The following is a 13497-nucleotide window of genomic DNA, read 5'->3' on the forward strand; positions in this document are numbered from 1 at the left end:
AACAAATAAATCTTAAAAAAAATAAATAAAAGCATGTTGACATTATGACATTAATCATTTATACATGTGCGTCTTCTCTCCCCCACTGATGTTTTTGCTTTTGTACTTCCATTGCTTCCCCTGTAGAGATGGGTTCCTTAGACTGGTTTAGTTTAATGACACCATTCCCTATTTATAGAGTGCCTTACAATTTGTAGAGAGGTTTCACATCCATCAATATTTTTCATTCACTCATATATTGAAAAACATTTGGGGTCACTATGTACCAGGCATAGTGCTGTGCCCTGGGGATGTAGATGAAAATGACCCAGCTCCTGATCTCCAGAGCTCACACATTCTGTGGGGGGCCACCTAAAACAATAGACAGGACACTATACTCAAAGGTAAACTTCTGATAATGGCTTGGTTTCTAAATCATTTTTTCAAACTGGAAAGTGAATATATTGACATTGGAATTTTGTCCACTAGACAGTTTTATTTTGTGACTGTGGGCACATACGTTTGTGCCCACAAATAGACTGGCATTTTGCCTTTAAATTAGTCTCTTAAGACCATGTCCTGAACAATCTCTGTTGGATACTAACTGGAAAAGCTGTGGGATCTAATCCTTGAACTTGAAGCCCATATCCATGATCCTATCAAGGCTGGTTACGTCAAAGCTTAGCAAGATGGGAACCCAGTCTGATCAGCAAACTTACCCCCCTTCTCAACATTGGTCAATAAAGCTGGATAAGCATAGGATAACAGTAAAAGATAAAACTTTTTTCTATTTTCCCACACTGCTTTGTAACTTTGGCATCCTTCAAAGTAGAAATGGATTCTGGTGGTGTAAATGTTATTTCCTGGGCCATAAACATCTTAAATAGAGAAGTGAGTCAGCAGAGCCTGTGTAACTCATGAACCAACATCAATCACACGCGTCATAGAGCTGCTTAATCTGACTATAACTTTCTCTCCAGATCACTTCTCTTAAAATTTGGTGGAAATACCCACATCTCTTGCTCAACATGGCAGCTGCAAGACAGTAGTATTCCGGCAACACTGAAGTGATAGCTGTAGCACTCGAACAGTCAAGCGCTTCATCCATTATTACGCTGAGCTTTCCCTTTATATGCATTTAAAAAGTGAATTAAGAACATTGTAATGTTCAATTGAAAGAAAGGATGATTAAGAGGACTCAGACACCTAAAATCTAATGCTGTTTTAATTCTAATTTGGTGGTATTTCAGAATGAAGTAGTCCTTTGCTCTTAATAAAAGGTGTGGAAGTGGGGAGAGACAGCGTGGCAGCTTTTGCATGTTGCAGGACTATTTAATAATCTGATTCCCTCAAACTTTCAAAGTCTACCACTAAATGTTTCCTTATTTCTTTTCCTCATTGCAAAGATGAAGTAAATTTTAATTTCAAAGTTGAATTTTTGCCTTGAGAACACAGGTTATTTCTCAAGTTCCAAGTGTAGCTGAGTGTGTGGTAAGCCAGAGCTCAAAGATTATGTTACCTTTTGACTTTTAAGGGCCAGCAGAATATCACCAAAATTACCCAAAGATATCACAAGACCGCCCTGTTCTGACGATGGAATTGTCACTTTTTTCTCCATTGTCCAAGGGAACGAGTATATTCTGCATTCCTGTCCCCTTCTCCAGTTTCCTTAGACCTGACCTATGGCTCTGAGGAGGAAATGGAAAATTTATATAAGGAATGCTGGGGCCTCTTGAAGGTCCAGTCTCTTGGCCCAGTATTCCAGGTGAGGGAGCCTGGGTCGGGGGAAGCTGCGTGGCTCACTTCAGGAAGGGCCAGGAGATCCAGTTCCCTGCTCCAAGTGACCACAGAGACTGGAGATAGGTGCTGAGAGCCGGCCCGGGTGCTGGTGAGGTGAGGAGGAGGAGGAGGAGGAGGAGGGACCAGCTCTGGTCTGTAAGGAGGCCAGTGCTGGAATCTGGCCCCACCCAAGTCCCTTGGGGCAGACTCACATTTGGAGAAGTAGCTGCATCTCATCTTGAGAACCCATGACGAAATTTCCCAGGGAGGCATGAGCTTGTCCTCTCTCAAGGAACTCTTCAGTCTATACCATGGCAGCAGTTGGAAAGTCCCCCAGTCTTTCCTTAGCATCTGGGACACCAACTCCCAGAGTGACCCTTCCAGGAACAATTTATCTGGAAACTCATGGGGTTCCCACATAATTCAAGGGTGCAGGTGCCTCAAGGAGACTGGACTGGACTTGTACTTGGGGGACTGAGCTTTCCATGTGGGTGTGGGGAGAACATTGTTCACACGTTTATGGATTCAGTAGTTACACTGGTGATGATTTACCATGTAAGGGCAGATAAACCTTTAAAATGAGGCTTCATGTCCCTTTCAAAAGTAAGGGAAGAGATGTCTCTCCCTTTTTCTTAGAGCGCTTCCTTTGAAAACCTGCTTCTCTGCCTCTTTGAAATACAGGCAGATCCTTTTTGGTTAGGAAAAATAGCAAAAGAGGCTCTCTGTTCTTCTCATTTCAACTGCTAGATGCTTCTGCAGTGCTGGCTGTGTCCCTCAGACATCATGGTGAAGTTTGGAATGAATGGATTAGGCCATACTGGGCACCTGGTCACCAGGCAGCTTTTAACTTTTTTTTTTTTTTAAAGATTTACTTATTTATGCATACAAGAGCTGGGGTACAGGCCAGAGATGCGGGGGGTGAGAGGATTCACCAGAGACAGAGTGGGAAACAGAACAGGCAGACTGACTGAAACACACTGTGAGGGAAGCAGTGGGCAAAATGGTCTATTTCGTCGTGTGGGTTGCTCCCTGGCCTGCTGGGGATCAAACCCGTGCTGCAGAGGCTGTGGTTGCTTCATAGTGTGGTGCTTAACCCCTTGCGCCACCAGGGAGGCCCAGCTTTTAATTCTTGACAAAGTGGTATTGTTGCTATCAGTGACCCCTTCATTGACCATCACTACATCATCTATGTGCTCCAGTATGATTCCACTCACAGCAAGTTAAATGGCACACACAGTCAAGGCTGAGAATGGAAGTTGTCATCCATGAAAAGTGCCTCTCCATCTTCCAAGAGCAATATCTCATCAACATCCAATGGGCTGATGCTGGTGTTGAATATATTGTGGAGTCCATTGATGTCTTCACTACCTTTGAGAAGGCTGGGACTCACTTGAAGTGTGGGCCCAAAAGGGTCATCATCTCTGCCCCTTCTGCTGATGCCCCCCATGTTTGAGATGGGCATAAACCATGAGAAGTATGAGAACTCCCTCAATATTGTCAGCAGTGTCTCCTGCACCACCAGCTGCTTGGATGCCTTGGCTATGGTCATCCATGACGACTGGCATTATGAAGGGATGCACCACCACAGTCCCTGCCATCAGTGCTACCAGAAGTCTATGAACATCCCCTCTGGGAAGCAGTAGCCAGATGGCCAAAGGGCTGCCCAGAACATCATTTCCACCTCTACTGGTCCCACCAAAGCTGTAGGCAAGGTCGTCCCTGAGCTGAACAGGATGCTCACTGGCAGGGCTTTTCCTGTCCCCAACCCAAGTGGATCTGACCTGCTGCCTGAAGAAAGCTGCTGAATATGATGACATCAAGAAGGTGGTGAGACAGGCACTACAGAGGCCCCTCAAAGATCCCTGGCTATGCTGCAGATCAGATTATCTCTTGCAAGCCTAGCAATGACACTCACTCCTCCAGCTTTGTCATTGAGGCTGGCATTGCCCTCAATGACCACTTTGTCAAACTCATTTCCTGGTAGGGCAATGAATTTGGCTACAACATGGGGGTGGACCGCATGGTCTATGTGGTCTCCAAGGAGTAAGAGCCCCCTGAACCACCAGCCCTCGTCAGAACACAAGAAGGAAGCCCTTAGCTGCTGGGGAGTCTTCCCACTCATCCAACACACTGAGACTCTCCTGACCCCATCATGGGAGAAGAATAGGGTCTTAGGGTATCCTACCTTACCATGCACTATCAGTAAAAAACACTGTACCCCTTCACCCCAATAAAAAAGCAGAAGTGCTTTTTGGCATCTTTTTAATCCAGAATGTCTTTCTCCAGGACCTGGGGCTTCCCTCGGAAACACAAAATCCAAGGAAGATCATGCCCCTATCTCCTGTTTCTGTGCATGGGAAGGAACCAAACTTCAGTGAGCACTGACTCCCCGATGCAAAACTACCCCTGCGTAAAGACAGAAGCTTATTTTTTTTTCTTTGTGGAAAACTAACACAAATGGTCACCCCAGTTTAGGATGAGTGATGTGTAAAAATGGTGCCATCATGTCTCCTTACTTGAGGACTAGTTATTGCTTCTCTCTCTCTCTTTTTTTAAAGATTTATTTATTTTATTTATACAAGAACCTGGGTATAGGCAGGAGGGTGAGAGGACTCACCAGAGACAGAGCGGGAAACAGAACAGGCAGACTGACGAAATACACTGCTTAGAGGAACAGTGGGCGCGACAGGAGAGGTCTGCGCGCCATGTGGGACCCTCACCCACTGGCCGAGATCGAACTGGTGCTGCAGAGGCTACGGACAGCTTCACAGCGTGGTGCTCAACCGCCTGTACCACGAGGGGAGGCCCAAGTTATTGCTTCTCTTGAGAACATAAATCTAAGAGGGTGTATCTGCTCGATTATGTAAGGGGTGAGATTTCTTTCTGTCTTTCAAATCTCTTAGCATAATGCTGAGATGCATCACTTTTTCGGCTTATTTATTAATCCTTTGGGCCTCCCCGGTGGCGCAGAGGGTTGAACACCATGCTGTGAAGTTGTCCACAGCCTCCGTGGCGCGGGTTCGATTCCCGGCTGGCCAGGGAGATGCCCACATGGCATGGCAGACCTCTCCTATCGCATCTGCTGCTCCCTTCAGCAGTGCTTTTGGTCCATCTGCTGTTTTGCTTCCAGCTCTGTCTCTGGTGAATCCTCTCACCCTCCCGCGCCTCTGACCTGTACCCCAGCTATTGTATAAATAAAAAAAATCTCTTTAAAAAAAATTTAATCTGTTTTCTCTCTCTCCTTCTGTGGAGAGGTTTTATGAGTTGGGAAAAGATTTTATGTTTTAATTATATGTATTTCCCAAGTACATGCTAATACCACAGTCCAACAGAACAATTGGTGTGAAAAAAGGAAATAGAATCCTAGTTGACTAACGCAGAAGACCCGGCTTCTACTTTATTCCCCTCAAACTTTACAAGAGAACTTCCTTATCTTTCTTCCTTTTGTCTCTCCCTCTTCTGCTCAGTTTCTTCCCTGTCCCAAAATTGCCTGTCTCTCTTTTATCCTGTTAAAAAATAGCTTTCAAAATAAAGTCAAGTCATAAGTCATACAGATATAAGAATGAACATACATTAAGAATTTTATTCTATTCATCTGTCAACCAGGGAGGCAGGAAGAGGTTACAGGTGATTTGAAAGAGAATCCAAAACACAGACCATTTATAGACCAAGAATATTGAAATAAATGTGCAAATGGTGGCAAAGCTGTTTTTCAGAAGGAAGTTCCACAGGACAGCACAAGAGCTTTGTGGTGATATCAGTTATATACAACTTAAAGAGTGGCAAAATGGCTTCCCTAGAATTGGAATAAATAACTGGAGGAATCTCCATAAGACAATACAATTTTCCACCAGACTCAAATTTCTGATTATAACTTAATTCTTCTTACAGTAAAAAGAACCCCCAAAAAACAAAAACAAAACACACGTGATGAGACTTTTGAGAAGTTGACAGTATGTAGTAATTGTTTCCTCTTTTTCTTTACTGAAACAAGTTTCTTACCTTAAGCCTGATTAAAAATCACATATTGTACGAAGTGTTCACCGCTTGACCTTACCTGGCTTGGACCCCCTGCTGGTGCTAAACCAGTGTTAATAACAAGTGCTAATGAACATTTTGTGTGTGTGTTTAATATGCTATTGCTGTGTCTGACACTTCTTATCAGTGTAAATAATTATAACTCTGTAAGGTCATGAACTTCAGTAATAATTACTGGAAAAGTAAAAAAAAAAAAAAATTAAGCAATTGCTTTTCTTCAGTTGTAGGATGTCAAATAACCTGCCTGACTCTGACTAACCAAAAGAAACAAACTCAAGCCAAGCGCCCAGTACAGTGCCTGGTACAAAGCCAGTACTTAATAGTATGTGCTACATGACTAACTCTTTCACTACATTTCTTGAGGGCAGGGATCTTGGCTGCTGTCTCCTGGCCTGCACAGTGGTTGTTGGCCTGTGTACCTCTACTAAGGTGTCAGTCTCTTTATTTGGAACTTCATTTTTCTTCTCTCAGGGATATCCAGTAAATAGTATAGTGGTTTATGGGGAAATCTTGGGGCATTGTGGAAAGAGTGAGGAGGGTTGGTACTAGCAAGGACTAGTGTGTGACCTTGGGGCAAAATATTTCACTTCCTGAGCTTCCATCTTTTACTTCCTCTTTTAGTACCTTCTAGTACCTTAGTTTACTTACTTTACTCTTCTGTGAAATGGGGATAAGAGCCTCCTATCTTTTTTTTAAATTGGGATATTGTGGTTATACACAAGACCTATTCTGTCTGTTTGGTTCTATGGATGCAATGAAAGAATCTGGAAAAATATGGTCTGCAACTTGATTTTTAAATTAATTAATATATATTTTACATAATTATTCATTTTTGTGCAGTGTTTGCTTTCTCCTCTCAGGTGTAGTTCCCATAAAATTCCCACCACCAATTCACCTGTGAACCATCACCACAGGCCCTTGTGCTCTTCTCTCCCCTGTTTGCAATTTCATTTTCAATCTCAAATAATTTTCAAAGTCACAAGCGCGTATGTTGGTTGGGTATCTTATTACGGAAAACCATACAGTAGGTTGATCTTTCACGTGCCGTAGAGATTGATTGAAGAAACACTTCCTTGGCGATCGTTATTTCAGACGGGTGGCAATTTGATCATCAATATCAGGTCTGTCTGAGAGGTCTTTTTGAAAATGTCTGTTCATAAACGAGTTTGCTCTTGGACAGCCCTATCGTAGGGTGGTGGGGCAGGTTTTTGTCGAGAAAGCTGATTGTAAATGAACTGTACCCTTCAGATATTTGGCCCTCTTGGGAGGTTAGGCTGGACAGGCCAGATGTCTGTGAGCACATTGATGTCACACCCAAACCTGGGATCATCCTGGATTCCACCCCATTATTGCCCTCACGCCAAATCCACTGGTAATTTCTACACTTTCCTCCAAGACACAGGTGAGTCTGCGAGTTCTCTCCCCTTCCATGGCTCCACTGTCTTCATTCCTCACCTGGGCTAGCCCATTCTCCTCCCAGTAGCCAGAATGGTCTTTTAGAAACATAAATCGGATCGCTTCATCCCCCTGCTTAAACCCCCCGTTAACACTTGGATAAAATCCACGTTCCTCACTCTAGTCCACCAGCCTCTGACCCAGCCCCAACTGCCTCTCCCAGCCCTTCCATGGCCACGTGCCCTTCTGCCAACTCTCCTCGAACACAGTAGTGTTTTCTCAGTCTTGGACATTTGCACTAGCTGTTATTTTTGCCTAGAATGTTCTTCTTCATAAGCTTGGTATGGGATCCGCTGTCTTTACCTTCAGATCCAAGTTTAAATGTCACCTCTTCCTAGAGGCTCTTAATTCTCCACATAGCATTTTTCACTATTTGATATTTGGTTTCTTTAAAAAAGAAAAAGGTTTCATCTCATCTCTCCTCTACTAGAAGGTAAGTTCTTTTTCATGCCTGTAAAAGAGAATGACTCATAGTATGTGCTCAGTAAAGATTTGTGGATGCGTGAGTCACTCAGATAGATAATTCCATTCAGTTTGTTTCTCTTCCTCTCCCTGGGGGTGAAGCTACATGTGAACTTCAGTGATGCAACCCACAACTTCCAGCCTTGATGACCTGATGGGGCCCCAGTGTGTGAGGATGAAAATGCTGGATCAAAGACTGACAAACCATAAGGTGGGAAGGGACTAGGAAATCTCATTGGAACCACTGATGAAGCCTGTGACTTTGACAAGCAGCCTGGACTTAATCACACTCAGAGGAGCAGGTGTCTCTGCCCTGCCCCCCATACTTCGGGATCTTATTGCTTCTGTAAGCACTTTGTGAACACTTGACTTAGCCTCCACTTGCCCTTGGCGTGTGTGCATCAGGATCTCGATTCTCAAATACCTGTGTGATTAGGTGAAATAATGCCTGGCACATCATAGGCATTCCATGGTGAGGTTTCTTTACCTCCTCCTTGGGTGTAATCAGCCTGTCGGGGTGCCAGGATGTAAGGGTGGAGCCTTTCTGGATGCTGCAGGTGTGGTTTGAGGTTTCCACTGGTGGGAGGGAAGGGATACTGACCACCTGGGTCCACTGTTAAGTTTGTACTTTGGGCACCTCAACACGGCTCTCCAGGCACCCTGGGTCCAGCAGGAATTGGCATTCTCTCTTCTTTTTTTTTTTTTAAGATTTATTTTATTTATACAAGAGCTGGGGTACAGGCCAGAGTCGCAGGAGAGTGAGAGAATTCACCAGAGACAGAGTGGGGAGCAGAACAGGCAGACGGACTGAAAGCACTGCTGAGGGGAGCAGTGGGCGAGCCAGGAGAGGTCTGCTGTGCCATGTAGGATTCTCCCTGGCTGGCCAGGAATCGAACCAGCGCTGCAGAGGTTGTGGACAGCTTCACATCGCTGTGTTCAACCCGCTGTGCCACAGGGGAGGCCCCGGCATTCTCCCTTCTATAGTAAGTTTTAACCATGGAAGATTCTGAGGCTTCCAGCCACTGCTCAGTGATGGGCAGAATCGAAAGTCACAGATGCTGCCCTCAGCAGCTCACGCCAGAGCTGAAGCTTGGGACTGGGCCCCCCAGGCTTCAGAGAACTGGACATTTTGTGTATTTTAGGAAAACATTGAGTCTGTAAGAAGGTATTAAGCCTTGAAGTCTGTTTTCCCTTCTTCATTTACTCATATTCATCTACCAAGCACTTGATTTGTCCTAGGTTCCGCACTGGGGGCTTGGGAGACATCAGCAAATAAAACAAAGGTCCCTTTCTTTTTGACTGGGGTCTCTCACAATAAACAATAGCATAGTGTTTAATAACACAAGTATAGGGCCTCCCCAGTGGCGCAGCGGTTGAGCGCTGGGTTGCGAAGCCGCCCGCAGCCTCTGCAGCGCCAGTTTGATCCTCGGCCACCGGTGAGGGACCTACATGGCGCGCAGACCTCTCCTGCCGCCCGCTGCTCCCCTCAGCAGTGTACCTCGTCAGTCTGCCTGCTCTGCTCTCCCCTCTGGCTCTGGTGAATTCTCTCATTCTCCCGTGCTTCTAACTGTACCCAGTGCTTGTTTAAATAAATAAATAAAATAAATCTTTGAAAAAAGAAAAAATACAATACAAGTATATAGTATACTACACAGAAGGGGTGGACTGCTGATGAAAAGTAATGCAGTGTAAGGGAGATCAGTAGGGCCTGGAGATGGGATGGAATAGGTTATGGATTCAAATAGCGCAGTCAGGGTAACCTCATTGGAAAGGAGAGATTTTATCAAAGTCTTGAAGGAGTTGGAGAATTGGCCAATGGACATCTGGGGGAGAGAAATTCCAGGCAGAGAAACTAGCAGACTCTACCTCTAAGGCAGAGGTAGGCTTGGTCTGTCCAAGGAACCGAATGCAGCAGGGTGAGTGAGACGGGAGGAAGTAGGAGACAAAATCGGAAGGTTTGTGGGGCCAGATGGCCTGTAAGCTATTATGGGGACTTTGCTTTTCACTCTGATGGAATGGACACTTGTGCGGAGTTGAGCAGAGATGTCTCCTAATTCGACTTAAATTTTCGAAAGGACCTCTGCCTCTAGTGTGTTGAAAGTAAGTGCTGGGCAAGTCAAGGGCAGGATCCCAGGGCCCGGGTGGGAAGTTGTTGCTGTAGCCCAGGTGAGAGTTGATAGGGCCTCAGACCAGGATAGTAGCAGTGGAGGTGGTGAGACAAAGCTGGAGATGGGGCCTCCCCAGTGGCGCAGCAGGTTGAGCTCCAAGCTATAAAGCAGTCCACAGCCTCTGCAGCCCCGGGTTCGATTCCCGGCTGGCCAGGGAGAAACATGGCGGGGCAGACCTCTCCTGCCTCGCCCGCTGCTCCCGCAAGCTGTGTCTTTAGTCTGTCTGCCTGTTCTGCTCCCTGCTGTCTCTGGTGAATTCTCTCACCCTCCCGTGCCTCTGACTGTACCCCAGTACTTGTATAAATAAAAATAAATCTTGAAAACAAACAAAGCTGGAGATGATGGTCAGGATCTGTTGATACATTATGCATTGTCTTAGTCATTTTTTATTTTATTATAAGACTGTCAACTTTATTGAAAGAAAGTTTTCAGATGAGTTAGCATATGATCAGATTTATTTTGCTAAGATCCTGGTCTGTGGCAAAGACTGATTTCAACTCCTACTGAAAAACGTGACCAAACTTTTGTAATTTAGAACATAAGACAGTCTGCTTAATATATTTATAGGAAAATAGTTTTGTATATTTTTTTAATAAAAGGGCTTTCTCTGTCTGTTAAGCTCTTGTTGAGAGTGGCTTAAACGCCCATTCTATGCATCGAAGGAAGAGCGATGTTCCCAAAGTTTCTTCATGTTCTGCACTGATTATCTCGATGTCAAAACACACCCCTCTTTGTGCACCTGATTCACATGTGAAATTCAGTTACCCCCTCAAACCACAAAAACTGAGTCATATAGCGTGTTATGTTTAGCAAGCTTATTAAAGTGTTAGCTTATTTATAGAGATGGAGGCATTTACCTTTGAGTAATGCAGATGGATTAAAACTATATGCTGTATTTCATTAAGTGTAAGATAGGCAGCTTTCCCCATTTTACTATCTCTGAAATAAAAATGAGTCTTAGCATCGAAGGCATGTCAGAGTTTAGCTGGCAGTGTCTTTCTTTCTTAGTGGTCCATGGTGCGCAAAGTTTCAAAGTAAATTAGTACTGTACATTTTACCATCAAGAGCATCTTAGTGTCAATGAAGAAGGGAATTCAGCTTCACTTTTTAGTTGTTTCTATTACTTGAGCGTCACCTTCTTGCCATAGTGCCTGATCCAGTTCTGGTGCCTGTGTCACATTTCTTCAGCCAACTTCTGATTTTGGCAGTAACTGCAGTGGACAGTTCCATGCCAGCCCATGCTTCTTTCTTTCTTTCTTTTTTTTTTTTTTTAAGATTTATTTATTTATGTATACAAGAACTGGGGTACAGGCCAGAGGTGTGGGGGTGAGAGGATTTACCAAAGACAGAATGGGGAACAGAACAGGTAGATCTACTGAAATACACTGCTGAGGGGAGTAGCAGGTGAGACAGGAGAGGTCTGCTCCGCTGTGTGGGTAGCTCCCTGGCTGGGGATCAAACTCACGTTGTAGTGGCTGTGGATTGCTTCATAGTGCTGTGACTTAACCCCTTGTGCAACCAGGGAGGCCCCCGTACTTTCCTTAAGTTCTGTTACTGTGTTATGTATTTCAGTGCTCCATCCTTATGAGTGTTATTTCTTCTTGTATTATGCCCTTAATCACAATGTCTTTCTCTATTTCTTATTACCTCTCCTAATTGGAAGTCTACTTTATCAGATATAAATATAGCTGCTCCTGATTTTTTTGGGGGGTGAGACTTGCTTGTATAACTGTCTTGCAACCTTTAACTTATAGTCTTTGCTGGTAAGATGGGTTTCTTTTAACAACAGAGGGCTGGAGTTTGTTTTGAAATCCATTCTATCAACTGGTGAATTCAGGCCATTTATATATAAGGTGATTATTGAGACATACATGCTCATTGCCATTTTTAGTGTTTTTAATTGTTTTTTGTTTTGCCTTGTCTGTTATTTTTTAAGGGTTCCCTGGTATGGTTTAAGTTCCATTTCCATTGTTTAATGTGCAACTTCTGTTACTTTTGTTTGAGGGTTCTACTGAGGTTCCGCTACTTGAGTCATCCTTTGGGAGGTCTGGGCTCTCCGTGTTCTAATGAGCTACATCGTTCCTGGCCTCCTCTTCCCCCAAATGAAGTGAAAGTGAATTAATTGTCTGTTGCCTCCATATTTGTTGTTCTGTTGCTTCATAATAACACCCCCTTTTTTCTCATGTGCATCTCGGTGTCGATAAAGTCTTTTAGTTTTTGCTTTTAAGTGAAGTTCCTTACTCTTCTGTCTATCTTGAATGTTAAACTTGCTGGGTAAAAGATTCTGAGTTGGAAATCTTTTTAAGTATTTGAACATCTTATATTTAAATTGTTTGTATTTGAAAGGTTGCTGACAGCCTAATTGGTGTTCCCATATAGGCGTCCCTTTTTTCTCTTAATGTTTTTAATATTCTGCCCTTGCTGTTAGTTTTCAACAGCAACATTATTATAATGTGTCTTCATGGGTGATCCCCCTCACCCCCATCATTTTGTTTGCAACTCTTTGGGCTTCTTGTATCACGATATTGGTTTGTTTCTCAGATTAAGATGATTTTCAGTAGTTGTTTCTTTAAATAAATTTTCTATGCCTTTCTCTTTCCTTTCTCCTTCTGGCATCCCTATGATATGGATGTTATTTCTCCTTAAGTTGTCCCAAAGGGCTCGAATACTGTTTTCATTTTAAAATTCTCTTTTCTTTACGTGGTTCTAATGGTGGGTTCACCAACATTTTTCAAGCTCATTAATTCTCTTCATTACCTCTGTTCATCTGCTTTTCAAGCCCTCAGCTATATTTTTTAAATCAGCTATAGTGTTTCTTAGTTCTATTATTTCAATTGTAGCCGCCTCACATTTGTTTTATCTTTATTCTATTGTTTTATGGCCTCTGTTGTTGTTTTGAGTTTTTTAGGTGAATCTGGGAGAACTGCCTTTTTTTATGGCGGATAATTATTACATTTATTCATAATTTGTGTTGCGTAACCAGCACCTCTCAGGGAACCTCCCTGAATCTACAACAACAGACCATGCAGGGGGATTCACTGGAATTGGGAGGTTGAGGACTTTCCTGGGATCCTTCTGCTGATAGGGAACAAAAAGAGGCTGTGAACATCACCATTTCTTAATTGAGGGCTTTCCCCTTTCTGTACTTCCTCCATGTTCTGTTAATCATGGTCGTCTTCTGGAACACGTCATGCTCCTCAAGTAGAGCAGCAAAGTTATTGCTAGTGAGGATCCAGACATAGAGAAAGGGAAACACAATGGAGAATACACCGAGAAGGTCAAAGGACATTTTCACCCGTTTGGGCAAAAAGATGCCACTGCAAATAATGATCGCTGACTTCAATGATACCAGGCTCTGACCTGAGCTGTGCTATCCTGGGAAGACTTGCCACCTTTCTCAAGCTTGGTCCACTCTCGAGAGCCCTGAATAGGATGGGTGTCAGTGTCAGCCAGCGCGCTGCTCCGGATGCCATCTCCCAGCTCTGCCCCTGGCCCACTGCCCGGACCCCCCCCCAGCCCCGCCCTGCCTGGGTGACGCCCTTGGGAAGAGAGAACCTCCGTCTTAATAATATCGAACTATTAGAATCTTCTCTATTTATTTTGATCATGTTCAATT

General features: G+C 43.9%; 2 pseudogenes; one reads left to right on the forward strand and one right to left on the reverse strand.

Moving 5' to 3' along the window:
* The first annotated feature begins 2541 nt into the window (after nucleotides 1-2541).
* Nucleotides 2542-3805, forward strand: LOC119240672 (glyceraldehyde-3-phosphate dehydrogenase-like; annotated as a pseudogene).
* Nucleotides 3806-13042: 9237 nt separating this feature from the next.
* Nucleotides 13043-13354, reverse strand: LOC119240375 (essential MCU regulator, mitochondrial-like; annotated as a pseudogene).
* Between the last annotated feature and the right edge of the window lie 143 nt (nucleotides 13355-13497).

Source organism: Talpa occidentalis, unplaced genomic scaffold, assembly GCF_014898055.3.
Source record: "Talpa occidentalis isolate TD23 unplaced genomic scaffold, MPIMG_talOcc4v2.1 talOcc4.12, whole genome shotgun sequence".
Lineage (NCBI taxonomy): Eukaryota > Metazoa > Chordata > Mammalia > Eulipotyphla > Talpidae > Talpa > Talpa occidentalis.